The 12,681-nt window shown below is 39.3% G+C and overlaps 1 long non-coding RNA gene across 1 annotated transcript; it reads right to left on the reverse strand.

Annotated features, from left to right (window-relative positions):
- Window positions 1-4,765: 4,765 nt before the first annotated feature.
- On the reverse strand, window positions 4,766-12,393 carry LOC125102717 (uncharacterized). Its single transcript, XR_007128178.1, has 3 exons — window positions 12,318-12,393; window positions 8,576-8,683; window positions 4,766-6,328 (listed from the first exon to the last, which is right to left on the reverse strand). It is a non-coding gene; the product is annotated as an uncharacterized LOC125102717 (long non-coding RNA).
- Between the last annotated feature and the right edge of the window lie 288 nt (window positions 12,394-12,681).

Here is a 12,681-nt window from a genome sequence, read left to right on the forward strand (position 1 = left end):
ATTTATTTATTCCTTCTTCTATCTTTCCCATTGGCAAGATTGAATCCAAGAGAATTGGGTAAGTAAAATGGCCCAATGTTAATGTTTTAACTACCACATGGGGCCTGGTAGTCTATCATCATCATCACCATCATCACCATCATCACCATTGTCACCACCATCATCTATATTCAAGTGCCTGCTTGCTAATATGGCCCACACTTTCTGCCATGATAACTTAGAGAGATAAAAAATTCAAAAAAGTAAAGATTGCTGGAGGGATCACTGGAGATGCTGCTGGGCTAGCTCTTGCCTGACTGTTGAAAGACAGTGATGGGATAGAGTATTTAGAATCTATGAGAAGACTTGGAGAGGGCTACTCCAGAAGAAAACACCCTTTGGTACCAACTCTGGGGCTTGTGGGTAGGTTTTCTATTTTGAAGTCCTGGATTTCAGGTAAATAAAATGTTTCTTGGGAAGTAGACTGACTATCCATCAGGCAACTCTCAAGGACCTACAGTTGATTAGAAGCAGAAAGCCACTAAAGAGGGTCTCGACATGATCTGGAGGACTTCAAGAATGTAAGAAGATCTACATACTCAGTAATGCCTGGCTCTTGAGTAGAAGAAGGGACAGACTGGGGATACTGGGGAAAAGACAGAGCATTCATGGGCAATAAAAGCTGAGTTTCTGAAGTTTATACTGGGGTTTTGTACATCCTACATGTCTACAAAAATGATGAATAAAGACACTGAGTTTCTCACTGCTAATTTCTTAACCTATCTAAAACAAACAATTAATGAGAAAGAAAACCTGTATAAACAAAATTTCCTCTAGACTGGCCCATTAAAGAAAGAACTATACGTTTAATAGCTGCAGTGAACAAACTGATCATCATGAAAAAGAAAGACAAGAAAAAGACCCCCCCCCATGGGGGAATTCTAGATAAAGAGACATATTTCCTACAAACAAGTATGCAAACAAAATAGATCAGACAAAAAGCACTAGAGAAATAGGAGAGGAAGCTGAACAATGGCTTTATTGATTTAAGACATGTGGATTTCATTAGGAAAGCTGAATGCATAAAAATGGGTTGTGATATCTGAAACGAGGCAAGGAGCAAAATTAGGTCACAGAGCTCCTCGGACAAAAGGAATGATGAATCTTTATTAAGTAATTGGACTCGGAGGTAGGAGGAGAAAAATAACTCTTTTCCTCCCCAATCCCCCACCCCTTTGGAGAGTTTTTAAGCCTTCAAAGGTAAGTCTACATGTTGAATTGAAATGGCAAATCCCAGGGCCCCACTTTCTGACACAGCATCTGCGCTGCCAAAGAAGCCTTGAGCCAGAAACTAGAGATTCCCCAGGAAAAACACTCACACTGATATGGAAATAAATAATGTAGAGATCAAAGCAACGCTTGTAAGATATCCCAATGGCCCCAACACAAAGCTTTGGCTGAATTTGAAAGTAATAAAGTAGCAATAATAATATTTTTTCACTTGGATAGACATTTTCCTCTGAAGAGCTCATAACCCAAGGTAGCTTATACAAAGGCTATATGCTATTCATATGGGAGCCTCATTTTAATAATAATGACACACAAGTGACAATCACTGGACTGTTCAGATGAAACAATTTGTATTTCAACAAATACGGAGACAGTGCAATGGCAATCCTTTTGCATAAATCCCTTAAATTCAATTTTGAACCTTTGGCTTGGCACGCTGAACCAAGGCAAAATTTTTAATTAAGAGAAATGGTCTTTTGAACCATTATATCTTTCTTTCTGTCCTCTTCCCTCTGGGCATGCCTTTTTCTAGAACATTCTCACTTTTATTCTGTGCCCTAGATGTCTTCTCCTGCATCCTACCAAAATCTATGGCCCTTCCCTGACACCTTGCACATCCCTTTGGCCCAGAATCTTGTTCCCCTGGGACAGACCGTGGAAGGGTGTCTCACATCCACCGATACAGGAAGGAGTTATGGGGTTAGTGTTTTATCCTCGTTGGATAATATTTATACATAAATGGCCACCTTAGATCATTTCAACACACAATGTTATAAAGTGAGCTAAATAACTGTGGATGAATTACTGATCATAAAATAGACCGACTTTTATACCTTAGAGTAGTACACAAGATTTTAGAACACCTGATTTGTGCAAAGGTATCTTGCTAAACTCTTTGAAACAACACAGGCAAATACAATACTTCACCAACCCAGTCTCCAGAATTCAAGACAAGATGAGGAAAGTAAGCCAGGAAACTTTAATGCAAGGCTGGTATGTGGCATGAGGGAGGGATCCAGAGACCTGAGGTTGAGAAGGGCTCTCAACCACAAAATGTTCTGAAGTTCAGATTTCAAAAGGTAGTTTGGAGAGGATCAGGGCAGACAAAAAAGCTTGAGTAAAGGTAGGAAGGGTCCTAATGGGAGCTTATTTCTTAGACAGCCCTCAGGAATGTACCAGGGATGGAAGGCCTGTAGATGAAAATCCCTCTTGGGATCCCTGCATCGGCCTTCCACCTCACAGCCTCCCTGCCAACCAGCATAGTCCTGGCTTTCACCCACTGGACTCCTAAAGGAGGTTAGAGAGAGAGAGAGGTGTGGGAACAGAAAAGACTGGAAAGACATGTTGGGATTCCATGTGGCAGATCCCAAATGCCAAGCCAAGAAATTTGAACCAAATTCCAAGAGTCTTAGGGAGCCTCAGAAAGCACAAAAAAAGCAACCTTTTCAGACTCACCCACGTGCAAGTGTGTGTGACTGTGTGTGTGCACATGTGTTGTGTGTACATGCCCTAGGCACAAGTGTGAAGTTGTATATGACAGCATATGTCTGTGTGTGTCTGTGGGTGTGTGTGAGAATGTGGGTGTGTCAGAATATGTGTCCATGTGTCTATGTGTGTGTGCATAGGTCTAGATGGGGGTGGGCTATGAGCATCACATGTCTCTGTGTGCATGCTCATGGGTAGGTATGTGCCTTAGTCGGGGGGGTGGGTGGACAGGGTGAGGTGAATCAGTGACTGACTACCTGACTCTGGACTTCACCGCCATCTTGGGAGGGAGGACAGACAGTTCAACAGCCTCCACCCTGGCATGGATTCTCTCCGGCACCTCCTGCCCACCCGTGAAGGATAAAGATCAGTGAAGGACGAGTGTCCCTCCTCCTGTGTGCTTCCTCCCTTAGGGGGTGTAAGACCTCCCTTTTCAGCCTTTCTCTTCTTTATGCCCTAGTTTCGTAGGGTATAAGAAACTATATATACACACGTGCCTCTGTGTGAGTGCACGGGTGTATATATGTGCATGGGCAATTTCTAAAACATAGGGCACACAGAAGAGACGTGTTATAGGGTCCTTTTTGGATCCTCTTCAAACTGTCACTTATTAACAATGTGACCTTGGACAAGTCATGTCATTTATTCTACAAGTGTTCATGAAATGCCAAATATGTACATAGCATTATGCTTCTTGCTGGAGTGATTTTTTTTTTAAAGATTTATTTATTTTAGGGAGAGACAGAGAGAGAGAAGTTGGGGGAGGAGCAGAGGGAAAGGGAGAGAGAGAATCCTTAAGCAGACTCCCTCGCTGAGTGCAGAGCCCAATGTGGGGCTTGATCCCGGGACTCTGAGATCATGACCTGAGCAGAAATCAAGGGTTGGCAGTCTAACTGACTGAGCCACTCAGACACCCCATTGCTGGGGTGATTTTAGGAACAAAATAGGTGTAGCACTGACTGTCTAGCTACATTAAAGCAAAGCATACAATCTGATAGGAGAGAAATGGTCCGATTAGTTTGACTGACATTGCATTATGGATATAAACATTAGAGAGTCATTTGTATGTTTAAAAAACCCACACAGATCTGTAACCATACATTGAGAAAAATGTTGTGAATCAAACTTTTAGTGATCTAGGAGAGGAGTATTTGGGCATCCTCTTTTCCTCTGGAGAAACTGGGAAAAGCTTCCTCGTCTGTTAACTAGGGTCCTGGCCATGAACCAGTGATGAGTAAGCACGCCTGTGCATGTACCGCCATGTCTGATAAGATAGCAGCCATTATGACAGGATTGTGGTAGGGGCAGAGCATTCAAGAATATATTCTATTGGCTCCGGTTACAGGAAAAGGAGAAATGACATTGGCTGGCAACGGGGGCCAGGGAGGCAGCCAGGCTGGGAGAACACAGCAACCACAGACCATCTCTCAGAAGCAAAAACATCCAAGGGCTGGAGCACCAGTGGGAGAACCACTGCAGAGCTGAGCCCGGAGACCACTAAGGACAAGCCAGTCCCCATGCTCCCAGTGCAGAGAAGGAGCTGCATTGCGACAGGTCTCGAGACATCTGGGCCAAGCACTGCTCTGGTCTCTTTTCCCCCAGTACACAGCGCCATCTTGAAACACTACAGAGAAATATGTGACAGAATCTGACCCATACATATTTTCCCAAATTATAAGTATCTGTCAAGTCACTCTCCAACTTCTGAAGTGTTCAAAGTTGAACATCATTTTTCCGTTAACTGGCAGCTCCTAGTGACAGGTGGATACTCTGTTCACTGAGTCACTGGCCAGTTGAATAGAATCTTTGCGAGGTTTTGTTTGGGGGTTGTTGGTGAGGGTTTTTGTTGTTGTTGTTGTTGTTGTTTTTGCCTTTTTTTTTATTGTAGCATAAAATTTAACATTTTCACCATAAAATTTAGACATAAAATTTAACATTTTCACCACTTTTTAAAAAGATTTGATTTATTTATTTGAGAGAGAGAGAGAGAGAGCACAACAAGCAGGGGCAGGGGCAGAGGGAGGAGCAGACTCTCTGCTGAGCTGAGAGCCTGAGGCAGGGCTGGATGCTACAACTCAGGATCATGACTTGAGCTGAAGGCAGACACTTAACACCCCCATTTTCACCGTTTTTAAGGACACTTTTCAGCCATTAAGTATATTTGCATTGTTGAGCAAACCATCACCTCCATCCAGCTCCAGAACTCCTTTCATCCAAACCAAAACTCTGTACCCATTAAACAATAACTCCCCATTCTGCCCTCCCCTTGCCCCACCAACCCAGTAACCATCCTTCTAATTATTGCTTGGATGAATTCCACTGCTCCAGATACCTCGTAGACGCAGAATGATACCATATGCCTGTCTTGCATAATGTGCTAGTGGCTTTTAGAAGGTAATACAGCTTCCACATGTGTATGAGCCTGCAAAACAGGTGAAAAATGGAGCCCATCTGGCCAGAGAGGTATCAGAGTAGAGTATGAGGAGGTGGGCAGTGGAGGCAGAAGCCTGCTATTGGAGCCTGGGCCCAGCCTTAGAAGCTGTGTGACTGGGGCAAGTCACTGCAACTCTCTGTGCCAGGACTACCCCGCACGTAAAATAGAAGTAATAACAGCGCATATCCTTGGGGCTATTGTGAGGGTCCGATAATATATGTAAAGCACTGACAACAATGTCTGGCACCTAGTTGACATTGGACAAATATTAATATAATTTAAAACAAAGGACATACATGAACATCTGTAAAATTACCAAGTTTCTATTCTCACAGAACACTGAAATATTTTGAACCAATTATTATGTGAAAAGAAAAAAGGATACTCTCAAAAAGCTTGCTTTAGAAAACTAAACATGCATTTTCTATTTGAAACAATGAAAAAAAAATTGTTGACTACAGCAGCCCAAGTAAAACTTAAAACACTAGGTGATGAAGCAAAATAGCTTAATACCACTAATATTCACAGGTAACAACTAGAGATTCTGGAGATATTATAAGCAGTCAATTCTCAGAGAGAGAGAGAGAGAAAACATTTCTCTAGCATATTTATGAAGAGATTTTCCCATTATTGAACAAAAAGATGTCTACTTATTTTAGAAAAGCTCATTTTATGAATTCTAAAAACTGAAAAGATCATTTTGAGTATAGACTTTGTACAAGAAATTCCCACATATTAACTTTCTCTGCCCCATTTTTCTTCTCAGTCAGAAGTCATCACGGTCATTTTGTGGCTTAACATGGCCACTCGTCTTCTGGAGTTCTGTCGTCGCCTGTCCTAGGACTTTGACCAGAAAGTCATGCTGTCTCCACTGTGGAGCCCAGCACTGGTCTTCCAGTATCATAGGTGAGATTTGCATCCTGTCACAGACTGGCTTTTTTTTTCCCCACACATTTTATGGCTTTGGCATGGAATTAGCTTTGGGATAGACTAAAATCAGAAAAGCCTAGTGTAGTTTACTGGGAAGCCACTGAGAGGGCCTAACTCAGGCCATGGGTGTCCGAGTGGGGCAGCCAGAGGCCACATCTCTGCTCCCTTCTTGAGTCTGAAATAAGTGGTTCTTCACTTACAGCAGGAGGCCTGGCAGGACAAAGAATTAAATTGCTTTGACCCTGCAGGGCCCATGGCAGAAATACCATTCTCTTTTTAGAGAGAATACTCAAACTTCTCTCTCATCTAAAGCTTTCACTTCGCCTTTTGGTGCTGTGCTGGCCCCCTCAGAGTCTCCACAGGGTTTTTCTGAAATGCTGACTCAGGAAGCACAGGGAATGCTCCCTGACAAGTAAAGCTCACTGAGGGGCTTTGTTTTCTGGTATCACGCCCCTCCTCCCTTACCCAAAGACTTTATTTGCTAATAAAGACTCAAGACTTCAGCCACAGGGAAAAGAAAGGGAATCGTGGAAATTGGTGGAATCCCAGTAAAAGGGAAAATATTTCATTAATTTTATTTTTAAAAAGCAGGCTTTCACGGGTACTAGAAAATTCCCCTAGAGTTGTTTCATTAAAAAGCACGGTATGTGTCAGAGTATGAAAACAGGAAAGGGGGGAGAGAGTCGCCGTTGTTTGATCATCTCACTCAAGGGGAAATTTGGCTGAGACAAACAGTTCTCAGAAATAGCAATCGTTTCATGAATCTGATGTTTTCAATGGTTGTGGTACCCTCCGAGTCAGGCTTGGACTCAAAGTCCACTGTCTTTACCGGTATGAAAGACAGGGTTAAGTCAGTGGATCCTCTTAGGACTTGAAAGAATTAATTTGGGGCCCAAAGTGGTGAGAATTTCACTATCACAGAGTAACTTTCGTTTGTGAGGACTGGAAAAGAAAAATAAGACATAATTAAATTTTTGGCAATGATAGGGAAATTGAGAGGTGATTATAGGAAAAACATAGAAACCTCCTTGGATGATTCAAAAGGATAAATATTAACATTAGACTTGATAATAGATAGTCACAATTAAATTTCTAAGGGAGTTACAAAAAGACTGGTTATAGAATATATATAACTTCCAGACTAGTTTGGGCAGGGTGGGGGGGTAAACAGTACCGAAAAGAAAATTTATTTCCTAAATTTATATAAAAATTATATTACTTACATTTTTTAAAAAAGGAAAAATTGAGGGGCCTTTAGGTGGCTCAGTCAGTTGAATATTCAACTCTTGATTTTGGCTCAGGTCATGATCTCAGGGTGGTGAGATTGAGCCTCCTGTGGGGGAACTCTCTCTTCCTCTCTCCCTGCCCTGCCCCTTCCTGTTCACGTGCACTCTCTCGCTCTCAAATATATAAATAAATAAAATCTTTTCTTTTCTTTTTTTTTTTTTTTTTTAGAAAGGACAATTTTAAAATTACTGAACTAAGCGTGCAATTTAAGAGGTTAACTTTGAAAAACAATATAATCCATCCAGAGATTAGAAACAATATAATCACTCCAAAGAGAGTAGAAAAAAGAAAAGAAAAGAAAGGCAAGAGCAGAAATTAATGAAATGGGAAAAATAAAAACAGGAGAGAGGATCCAGATGCCAGAGGTTGGATCTTTACAATGATTAATAAATGAATACTTGTCTAGCATAAATGATCAAGAAAAAAGAGAGATGGTATAAATAAACAATATTAGGACTGAGGAGGGGAAATGGGCCAAACCACAGATATAGTGGAGATTATAAAGATTAAAAAAAATTATGAGTAAGTTTATAAAAATAAATTGAAAACTTAGATTAAATGGACAATTTCCTAGAATGGCTCAAGTAGTAATAAAAAATCTAAATGGTTTGGTAACTACAAACAAAATTAGATCAATAGTTTAAAATCTTCCTACAATAAAACCAAGCCTGGGTGGTTTTACAGGTGAGTTCTCCCAAAGTTCAGGAACTGATATTTTCTTTTCTTTCCTTTTTTTTTTTTTTTTAGGAACAGATATTTTCAATGTTACCGAACTCTTTCAGAATGCAGAAAAAGAGGAAACATTAACTCAATTTACGTTACAAAATTAGCATAATTCTTTTTTGAAAACTAGTGGCAGGGGTTGGGTGGGGTGGGGTTCTCACACAGAAGAATAGAAGCAAAAACCCTCAAGAAAATACTGGTAGCCTGAGTTCTATCTGTCGTGTACTACATCATAATCAAGTTAGGGTTATTTTAGTGATGCAAGTGTACTGCAAACTCAGAAAATCTGTTGGTGTAATTGACATTAAAGATTAAAAAGAGGAGTGGAGATGATCATCTAGATTCAGAAAAAGCATTCAATGAAACTCAGTGTGCAGCTGAGTAGGAAGAGAAGAGAATTTCCTTCATTTGCTCAAAGGTCCCCATTAAAAAAATGACAGTAAATACCTTCTTTAGTGCTGAGATGTTAAAAAAGTTTATCTTTTGAAACCAAGAACAATTCAAGGACATGCATTCTCACTTCTATTCCGTCTTGTTCTAGAAGTTTAAGTCTTCCTAGATAAGCACAAAAAGATAAAAGATATAATAACTGAAAAGGAGGAAACAAAATTAGTACTGTGTGTAGCTCATATGACTGTCTGCATAGAAAACCTGGAAAAAAAAAATCTACAAATCATTAACATTCGAGTTCCCAGCATGGTTATTAGATATAATACCAATTTGTAAGAGCTCATTGTACTGTCCACACCAATAAAAAGTATTAAGAGTTTTATGTTTTAAAGAGATACCATTTACAAGATCAAGAAATACATATGATATTTAGGAATAAATTTAGAAAAAACACATGCAATAATTTTCTGCAAAAAAATTCTATAAATGTATATTTTAAAACATTAGAACATTTATATAAATGGGAGCACATACTAACTCCACAGATTAGAAAGCACAATTTTCCAAAGATGTCACTTCTTATACAAGTGATTTATAGATTTAATGAAAGTCCAATTGAAATCCCTAAATGATTTTTCTTAGAAGTTGACAAACTCTAAAATTTATACAAAAGGGCAAAGAGCTTATTAAAATCAAAACCTCTTGAAGATAAAGAAGGTAGGAAGATGTCCTCAATCAGACAGCAAAACTCACTACAATGCTACAGTAATTAAGATAATCTGATCTGTCTTAATGGAATAGACAAACAGACCAATGGGACAGACTAACATACCTAGACTCATCACCCTGAGATCATGATCTGAGTTGAAATCGGGCATCAGACACTTAACCGACTGTCACCCAGCTCTATTAAAAAAATAAGCAACTCAATGGGAAAAGACCCCCCCCCCCAAAAAAGAACACATATTTCACAAAGGAAGAAACCAAATATTAACAGACATCTAAAGATGCTCAACTATTTGTAATCGGAGAAATGCAAAATAAAACCCCAATGAGATGTAATTTTAAACACATGATTGGCAAATATTAAAATTCTTAACAATATCAGGTGTTCCTATGTATAACATGGTGACTGTAGTTAATAACACTGTATGGCCTATTTGAAAGTTGCTAAGAAAGTAGATCCTAAAAGTTCTTAACACAAGAAAAAATTTTGTAACTACGTATGGTCACCAATGTTAACTAGACTAATGGTTGTTATCATTCTGCAATATATACACATACCAAAATCATATGTTTTGTACCTGAAACTAATATAATGTTGTATGTCAATTACATCTCAATTTTGAAAAAGTGTTCATGAAGACGTGGAGCAACGGGAAGTCTCATGTGTTGTAGCACGGTAAAAATCCGTACAACCTTCAGCATAGACAAGGACGTCTATTACATTTGGCCCAGCAATTCCACTCCTAGATACTTAAAGACACTAGCAAAATTCTTGCACACGTAAACCAGGAGACACTTATAAGATTGTTTAGGGTAGCGTTGTTTGTGATAAATAAAAAAGACTAAAAACCACCTACAATTTCCATCAACATTGAAATGAATAAATATAATGTAATAAGTCACAGAATAGAATACCAAATAGCTATGTACAACAGCATGAATGAATCCCCAAAATGTTGAGGGGGACAAAAGTGAATCCTGAAAATACTTCAAGCAGTCAAGATGAGACTTTAGAAAATGAAGAATGAGCTGGACACAGAGAGGAAAGGCTGTCGCAATCATAGAGACAAGGGAAAGCATAACCCGTTTAGGATCTGCAAATGCTCACTTTTCCCATCAATACTGACCTAACATGGATCTCCTGTATCCATGAATTCACTGCTGATAACTTTTATAAGCCATGAGAAATTCTGTATAAGTGAATTGTTTCTTAGAAATAGTTGCACAAAGGACCCCAATACTTACAGTAGCAATGTCCACAATAGGTAAACTATTGAAAGAGCCATCAACAGATGTCCATCAACAGATGAATGGATAAAGAAGATGTGGTGTATATATACAATGGAATATTATGCAGCCATCAAAAAACCTGTAATGTGCCATTTGCAACATGAGGAACTAGAGGGTATTATGCTAAGGAAAATAAGTCAATCAGAGAAAGACAAGTATCATATGATCTCACTGATATGAGGAATTTGAGAAACAAGACAGAGGATCATAGGGGAAGGGAGGGGAAAAAATGAAAGAAGATGATACCAGACAGAGAAACAAACCATAAGAGACTCTTAATCTCAGGAAATAAACTGAAGGTTGCTGGAGGCAGAGGTGAGGGCAGAGGGTTGGGGTGGCTGGAGGATAGACATTGGTGAAGGAATGTGCTATGGTGAGTGCTGTGTATTGGGTAAGACTAATGAATCACAGACCTGTACCCCTGAAACAAACAATACATATGTTAATTTAAAAAGAAAGAAAGAAAGAAATAGTTGTGCAAGGGGAAGAATGAGGTTAGGAAGCTAGTAAAAGAAGTAAAGCAGTTAGAAAAGGAGTACAAATGTTTGCAATCAATTCCTCCTGGGGAGCCAGGTGGGGAAATTAAATCCTGTACTTTGCCTGCCCTCCAGTAGCATTCCCAAGGAGGAAAGGAGCAAAGACAAATGTAAGGCAGGTTTCAATGTGGAGATTACAAAGATAGAACCAAGCTGTGTTAACCTGGATTTTGGAGAGGGATTTAAAAAGTCTAGACAAATAAATTAAGTTTTTTCCTTGAGATTTTCCATCTCAAGCATTTAAGTTATTCACGTCTCTGAGATCACAATGGGAATGAGCAGTTTTTAAAAGTCAGAAGGATTTTGTGTCTAGAAAGAAAGACTTTCTGTAGCAGGGCCTAAAAGTAGTATTCAGTTCATTAAAGGTATCAATTAAGAATCTCAGTCCTTATAAATGTTCAAATTCAACTTAACAAATCTTGTTTCTTTTTTACTTAGAAATATAGTAATTGTCCAAAAATAAGAAAAGCCATTTCACATTCCTTGATCAGTGTTTAAATTAACTCATAAGTTCAAGAAACAAATTTTCCTCTCATAAATAACAAAAATAGACATTTAATAGTACAGTTGTATATTTAGTGTATCTGTATGTAATACAAGGTGTCAAATGCCTGTCAAGAAAATTAACAAATTTTAAAAGTACAATTTTTTCTGATATTTAATCAACTACTGTGACTCCAATAAACTTTATTTTTTTTTAAAGATTTTATTTATTTATTTGACAGAGAGAGATCACAAGCAGTCAAAGAGGCAGGCAGAGAGAAAGGGGGAAGCAGGCTCCACGCCAAGCAGAGAGCCCGATGCAGGTCTCGATCCCAGGACCTTGGGATCATGACCTGAGCCAAAGGCAGAGGCTTAACCCACTGAGCCACCCAGATGCCCCTCCAATGAACTTTAAAATATAGTGAATAAAGCCAAGGGGCTTCTGAGTGGCTCAGTCAGTTAAGCGGCTGCCTTCGGCTCAGGTCATGATCCCAGATTCCAGGATAAAACCCCACATCAGGCTCCTTGCCAGGCAGGGAGCCTTCTTTTCTCCTGCCTGCCATTCCCCCTGCTTGTGCTCTCTCTCTCTCCCCCTCTCCTCTGTCACATCAATAAATAAAAATCTTAAAAAAAAAAAAAAGAAGTAGAAAGTATAGTAAAGCCAGTAATTCTAATCTCACGTCTTAAAATCAGATAAAGCATATTAAATGTAGCACAGTAAAGACAAAACTTATTACTTTCACAAGATCCTTACAAATGCATACCTTACATAACATCAATATTACTTTCATCTTTTTATCCTGGATTTACGAATTAATCCAGTGACAACCAGCATTAGCCCCTCTGGCTGGCTACAGCAAGGAAGTTAGAGTTCACTAAGATCTTGCCATTGAACTAGGCGGGATGATCCTTCCTGATCCACAGGTTAATAAGGGGAGCAGTGGTTCAACCTTAGGCTCTGTCTGCTTACCCAATCATTTACTTAAATGTTTCATAATATCTTTCTGCCTGCTCACACTCCCTTCCAGTTCCCTGGCCCACCAGATTGCAACATTTTTTTTTTAACTGAATAATATATCTTGGAGGGATTTTTTTTTAAGACCAGTTTGTAAAGAACTTCCTCAATAT

This window comes from Lutra lutra, chromosome 6 (assembly GCF_902655055.1).
Source record: "Lutra lutra chromosome 6, mLutLut1.2, whole genome shotgun sequence".
Taxonomy (NCBI): Eukaryota; Metazoa; Chordata; class Mammalia; order Carnivora; family Mustelidae; genus Lutra; species Lutra lutra.